The sequence below is a fragment of the Leiobunum rupestre genome, chromosome 4 (assembly GCF_980474605.1).
Source record: "Leiobunum rupestre chromosome 4, qqLeiRupe1.1.hap1, whole genome shotgun sequence".
NCBI classification, from domain to species: Eukaryota; Metazoa; Arthropoda; class Arachnida; order Opiliones; family Sclerosomatidae; genus Leiobunum; species Leiobunum rupestre.
The window spans coordinates 55,607,162-55,614,302 of NC_143387.1; the positions used below are offsets into that span (position 1 = coordinate 55,607,162).

Consider the following 7,141-nt stretch of genomic DNA (forward strand, 5'->3'; position numbering starts at 1 on the left):
ATTTTCAGAGCTTCTCCCTGGACGCAAGAGTAGTATTTGAAACAATTGCATCTGAAAGGAAATTTACCCGATTTTCCTTTGCAATCGAAAGGCCGTTTACCATCTAAAATAAAATACGTATTTGTGATATAATTTATCAGGGTTGGGAAGACGATATTTACCGCATTGAGCTTGATCCTCTGGTACGCATTTGCGCAGATTTTTGTCAAAGAGCCAGCCACATCGGCAATTGCGTGGTAGTTTACGTCCTCGGCAACATCGAATAAATTTGCTACAGATATCCGGGTTCGGAAAGAAACCCTTCTTGTTTTTGCAAGTGAAAGGTTCGCTGTTTGCGGTGTCGTTGCCATTATTGCTTGAATTGTTGCTCGGTGAACCGCAAGACGTTTTGGACTTGTTGCGTGGGGCGTTTGTCGTTGTAGTAGCGAGTGTAGTAACAGAGGGTGTTGGTTCTGTGGGGGGTGAGGTTATTGGAGTCAAAGTGGTTGAGGGTGGCGAGGTTATTAGAACCAGAGTGGTTGAGGGTGCCGAGGTTCTTGGAGTCAAAGTGGTTGAGGGTGGGAAGGTTGTTGGAGTTACGGTGGTTGAAGGTGGCGAGGTTATTGGAGTAACGGTGGTTGAGGGTGGCGAGGTTATTGGAACCAGAGTGGTTGAAGGTGGCAAGGTTATTGGAGTCAGAGTGGTGGAAGGTGGTGAGGTTATTGGAGTCAGAGTGGTTGGAGGTGGTGAGGTTATTGGAACCAGAGTGGTTGAAGGTGGCAAGGCTATTGGAGTCAGAGTGGTTGAGGGTGGTGAGGGTATGGGAGTCAGAGTGGTTGAGGGTGGTGAGGTTATTGGAATCACGGTGGTTGAGGGTGGTGAGGTTATTGGAGTTACGGTGGTTGAGGGTGGCGAGGTTATTGGAGTTACGGTGGTTGTGGGTGGCGAGGTTATTGGAGTTACGGTGGTTGAAGGTGGCGAGGTTATTGGAGTAACGGTGGTTGAGGGTGGCGAGGTTATTGGAACCAGAGTGGTTGAAGGTGGCAAGGTTATTGGAGTCAGAGTGGTTGGAGGTGGTGAGGTTATTGGAACCAGAGTGGTTGAAGGTGGCAAGGTTATTGGAGTCAGAGTGGTGGAAGGTGGTGAGGTTATTGGAGACAGAGTGGTTGAGGGTGGCGAGGGTATGGGAGTCAGAGTGGTTGAAGGTGGCGAGGTTATTGGAGTCAGAGTGGTTGAAGGTGGCGAGGTTATTGGAACCAGAGTGGTTGAGGGTGGTGAGGTTATGGGAGTCAGAGTGGTTGAAGGTGGCGAGGTTATTGGAGTCAGAGTGGTTGAGGGTAGTGAGGTTATTGGAGTCACGGTGGTTGAGGGTGGCGAGGTTATTGGAGTAACGGTGGTTGAGGGTGGCGAGGTTATTGGAGTAACGGTGGTTGAGGGTAAAGAGGTTATTGGAGTTACGGTGGTTGAGGGTGGTGAGGTTATTGGAATCACGGTGGTTGAGGGTGGTGAGGTTATTGGAATCACGGTGGTTGAGGGTGGCGAGGTTATTGGAGTTACGGTGGTTGAGGGTGGCGAGGTTGTTGGAGTCAGAGTCATTGAGGGTGGCGAGGTTATTGAAGTCAGAGTTGTCGAGGGTGTCCAAGTTATTGAAACTAGAGTGGTTGAGGGTGTTGAGGTTATTGGAGTCAGAGTGGTTGAGGGTGGCGATGTTATTGGAGCCATAGTAGTTGTGGGTGTTGATATTATTGGAGCCCGAGTAGTTGAGGATGTTGATGTTATTGGAGCAAGAGTAGTGACAGTTAATGACGTAATTGGAACGAATGTAGTTGAGCTGTATGATTCGGAACTGAACGGTTCGGATAGAGTGGTCGTTTGTATTGAAGTAGCGGTAGTAAAAGGGGCAGAAGTAGTCGTGATAACGGTAAATTTCTCTGAAGTGACATTTACATTTCCTGACGATGAGAAAGTACTAGTCATCGAAGCTTGAGTACTCGAACCAGTGGATACTAGTGAAGTCGTACTAGAACCAGTAATACCTGAAGAGGGTACTTTTGTAATTTCCATACTTCTGGTATAGGGGTATGAGCCCGATGCTGTCGTAGTGTCAGAATTTCTTACCACTGAAATAAAGCCTCAATCATTAGAGGAGTGAACGATTTATATATTCTTAAAATAGAAGTACTACAATTTGGAAAATCTTACTAACCACAATTATCCGCTTCGACGCAAACCTGTTGATCAAAGTCGAAAAATTGGTTGGAAGGACAATCGTGGAAAGAAGTTCCATTTTCGCGGCTGCATTCCAAATACATGGCACAGTCGCACGGGTCCGGGTAGAGGATGTTTTCGATGAAACCCTCCGGGCAAGAATACGTCGTCGCGTTACCTAATTATAGATCAAGTCGTCAAGCGGAAATTCTTTGTGGCTTTGATTTCTACTAACGGCAATCGATGGTAGGTTCTCCACTCGTGCAACCCGTTTCGAGGTGGAAATATGACCCTTTTGGGCAGGTATGATGTCTCCTAACTCCCAAGTGGTCGCATTCGTAAAACCGATCGCATCTACACGCGTCCGTTATGCTTTGTTTCATTTCGCTCGGGACACATTTAGTGACGCTGAATAACTGGGATTCTGCTAGACAAAACCGTTTCAATCATACTTCCAAAATACCCAAAACGTACCAGAACAGTTACTTGAAATTTCCAGCGAAAAGAACGCCAAGCAAAAGAAATATAACCACCGCATCGTGGTTTCGCTTCTGATTTGAGAAGATGCGAAACAAATTCGCGTATGACAGAAGTCAACTTCGAAATATACATAGTCGATAAAACCGCTTTCCAAATAGATTAAACTGAGAGAAGGGGTCCTTTAATCCGCTAAACATTCCTACAGATATATCATAAAATCCAAAGAAAATCTCGGGAAAGTGAATTGATTGTTTTATCGCGTAGTGCAATAAGTACCAAGTTCAATTTAGTGTCCTTCTCGATGTTTTTAGAGGCAGAGGCCGCAGAGTTAATTTCGTTAGTCAAAGATACATTGATATACTCAAAACACTTTTACCTTCACCAGCAACCCCCCCCCCCCCCCCGCCCGACCTTGAAAATTTTAGTTAGAAGGGCCGGCGAGGACATAATTGGCCTCTTGGACCTAAATATCTCTGCATGGCCCTGAACAAGTTGCTGGAATATTCATACCGCTCCGGTTCACCATGTAGACAAGACCAGAACACGGCCTAATCGAATGGGTCTGGATAACACGTCCTAGTCGACGTCGTACCAGGACATTTGAAGGTAGCCCGTGCTTGTCCGGAAAATAATACGTTAAATAGTCAATCTCTCAATATCTGATTTGGTAACAAATGATAGAACCCTAAGTAACATAATATCAAAAGCATGTCAATTAGCAAATTTTATTAGAGAACTGATTTTCAGAGGTATTGATAAGGTTTAGTTGCACACAGAGCCCACAAGTGACTAAATAAGACTAAGGCGTAATATAGTACTAGCAAGGACGTTAATATAATGCTCAGCTTCGTTGCTAGTCCGAGTTGGGAGAGTGTCAGTGTTGTTATTGTACTTATAATAGAACGGAATAACAATTATCAGAAGAAAATAGGGGGGAAGTACGTTTCTTAGGAAATTTCGTGAGGCGTCACTTTCTCGATATTATTGCGCCATTTCGCAAAGAGCGGTTTTGGCGGGAAACCGCAACTGCTTAATGACGTAAGTAAAATGACAAAACTATTTCGTGTCGTCTGTTTACGGATTTGTTTAATATGCGAGTATTGTTAACAATGTTTTTGAAAAATTTAATTATATGTATTCAAAATCTGATTTTTGTTTTGTCCCAATGAATCCAATAGTTTGCGGTTGAATGTTCGAAAACATTTTTATCACCAGTCTTGTTAGCTGTTTGAGTTTGTCATCACTAGCAATGCCAAGACTTAATTGTTCGCCAGTGTTTGTCAAAATTTCAACCTGAAAAAATTTGCGAATAAGTAGATAAGTCCATTAAGAAAAGGGATAGAAAAGCTAAACCCTAAACAAATTTGAAGAAATTTAAAAACTTACAAATAGCTCGTACCGATAGGTCTTCGAGCAAACCAAAAGACGCGAAACTATTTAATTTAGTTTTTCACTCGAAGATCTATTTGGTCCGAGTTTCGCGTCTTTTGGTTTGCTCGAAGACCTATCGGTACGAGCTATTTGTAAGTTTTTAAATTTCTTCAAATTTGTTTAGGGTTTAGCCTTTTTATCCCTTTTCTTAATGGATTTATCTACTTATTCGCTAATTTTTTCATCCTTGCAATGCAGTCCATAGGTGGTTCCTTTTAACGTTACATTTTGTATATACTATTCTCCACCTCCCTCCCCCTTTTCGGCTTTCCGTTGCTACGCAACTCGTTTTGAATTTTTTAATGTTTAGGCTTAGTTTCTCTTTTCGGTTTAATAGTCGCAAGCCAGATTTCCCGCACGGTACTGACGAGTCCCAAATAGGACGAAACCGGTCTACCGTTGGAATTTCTGGCTAATTTATTTTATTTAATTTAGTTTTGCACTCGAAGATCTATTTGGTCCGAGTTTCGCGTCTTTTTGTTTGCTCGAAGACCTATCGGTACGAGCTATTTAAATTTCTTTAAATTTGTTTAGGGTTCAGCTTTTTTATCCCTTTTGTATTATAGGTCTTAAACAATCCAAGTTATATGGAAAACAAAAGTTGAAGCGAAAACCAAAACTATAAGTAAAAGCACTAATAAAAACTACGTGGGCTCATGACGACAACCAAACGTAGCCGATAGATATCAATGCAAATAAAAAATCTTAGACACGAATTCTCCCCCACATTATCAACACTTTCGATAGACGAAATAAAACAAGAAAAATAACCAATAGAAAAATATATAATAATAACCCAACCAAGTATTTAAAATCAAGAAAAAGTCTATCTAAATAACCACAGTAATAAACATTGTATTAGCAGAAGTATGAATTAAAAAATATGTAATAATAACCCAATCAAACAACAAGGTAATTCTATTACAATGAAAATTGTAATAGAAAAAACCAAAAACACCTTTAACAATTCCCGGCTTATAACGAACACAAAAAAACCTTAACTGAATAGTGAAGGCTAAACAACAGCGCATATCTCAAAATAAAACCAACGTAACCACATTAATGAAAATGTATCACACATCTAAAGCCCATAAGAAAACACGTAAAATAAATTACGAAGTTACGAGTAAAGTAAGCCAAACGAAAAGGCATAAGAGAGCGATGTATACAACTTGAAACTGTTTTCATAGATGAAAAGTAAATACCGATAGACAAAAAACTATGTAGACCACCCAAGGACTCTAACCTGTGTCCCTCTTATCTCAATATCTCTGCCGACCGCGCTAAAACAAGATTTGACCTTTATAATTTCATACGTAAAACAAGATTTGACCTTTAAAAAGTCATACGTAAAAAAAAGTAGACTTTAAAAACTATTAATATATTCTTCCGCTTAAGCTGAGCTTATAATTTTAAATTCTGTGGTAGAACACTCGCCTGCAGGAGGGCTCGGGTTCGAAACCCGCCCGATGCGATCGCAAAATGATACTATGACGTTTACCGTGAATATTTGGTGGAAACCCTGCCATTTGGACGTTGAGACATTTACCGTAACCCTCAGCACTCGGTCCGTCCCAAACTTTGAAGATTCTTCACGTACAATCACAATTCGCAAAAGAAAATTATAATACACCCAATGACAAAAAGAGGGCGCTTTTAGAAAAGCCTTTTCCCTAATTCTAAGAAACTGTGAACGCGGCGATTTCAAGAAACTTCGTACGCAGTGATTCACTTTGCCCCGAAAATGCGTACGCGTTCGCAGACCCACAGACAGACAGACAGGGGGATGACAGATACGGTGATTTTAAAACCCCTCCTAGGGGACATAGTAAAAAATGCGTCATTTCAAGACAGTAAGCAAACGAAACCGAGCCCTATCATTTGACTTATTATCAGTATTGATAAGGACACTTGACAAGTTGGCAAGGCTTGTAGGTGTAGAGCGAGATTTCCAGCAAAATAGTTAGACCGTTTCGAGAGAGTTAGAGAGATAGAGTATCCGAATTTCCGATATAATTATGGTGATTATGCTGAGAAATTTACTAACAGCTTGTCTCGTGTTTGGCTGCTTAGGACACGAATTGACCAACAATGGTAGGGTCCCATTTCAGAGAACGTAATTGACCTCGATGTCGCTTTGTTTTATCATTGTGACGTTACAGGTGGAGTCCACTATTCCATGACTGCAATAGAATTCGTGTGTCCTCGCCTTTGGGAGTATTACCCTTACAACTGCCCGGAGGGCTACGAACGGACATGCGCCAACCACACCGTTTGCGACGAGCCATTGTTGTGCTGCAGCAACCCAAATAACTGTCTCGTCGAGTGCATGAAGGGGATACCGTACAAAGACAAAAGAGACTAAACCATTTCACGCGAGGTGCTGTTACTCGGAACTTTCTATAAATAGTTATTCAAAGGTGCCACAGGTGGGTTTTTACAATAATAAATTGAAATTGGTAAATACAATTTTAGGAAGAAAATTGTTTCGCGAGTTCCAAAGTATTTTTTGTTAAGGGCAAATAAATTTAATTAAAATTTTTAAAAGGTTTTATTACAATAATGTATTGGACGTTTCTTTTTCCTCAATTGGAATTTCAACCCTTCTTCTTTTTGACAGCAGCCATCTTCTTTGCTTTGATGTCTTTCAGTTTTTGGGGATTTGCTTTCCAATATTTCACTAAAAATGATTGAACAAAACATAACAAAATTTCTATCAGCTTTTTATTAGAATGCACCATAAAAGAAATTTGATATGTTGGTTGGGGGGCGGCCAAGTGTTTAGATACTGTACTGCTGAAGGCTGTTTCAAGTTAACAGCACACTATACAAAAGGCTTACCAATTTTCGTGTTAATACTAATTAAATGGTGTAGAGGTTAGTTTAAAGATAATAAAAACCACCTATGGACGCAGTGGGCGGTTTCATTCTCCACCAATATCCCCATATTTGGCTTTCCATTGCTACACCACACGTTTTTAGTTCCACATCTATATGTATATATAGAGTGGGACTATTGTTTTCGTTAGAATGTTGTGAAGTG

General features: G+C 41.0%; 1 long non-coding RNA gene across 1 annotated transcript; it reads left to right on the top strand.

Moving 5' to 3' along the window:
• The first annotated feature begins 6,029 nt into the window (after positions 1–6,029).
• On the top strand, positions 6,030–6,661 carry LOC149948364 (uncharacterized). The gene is made up of 2 exons (XR_016480499.1): positions 6,030–6,192; positions 6,261–6,661. It is a non-coding gene; the product is annotated as an uncharacterized LOC149948364 (long non-coding RNA).
• Positions 6,662–7,141: the final 480 nt, after the last annotated feature.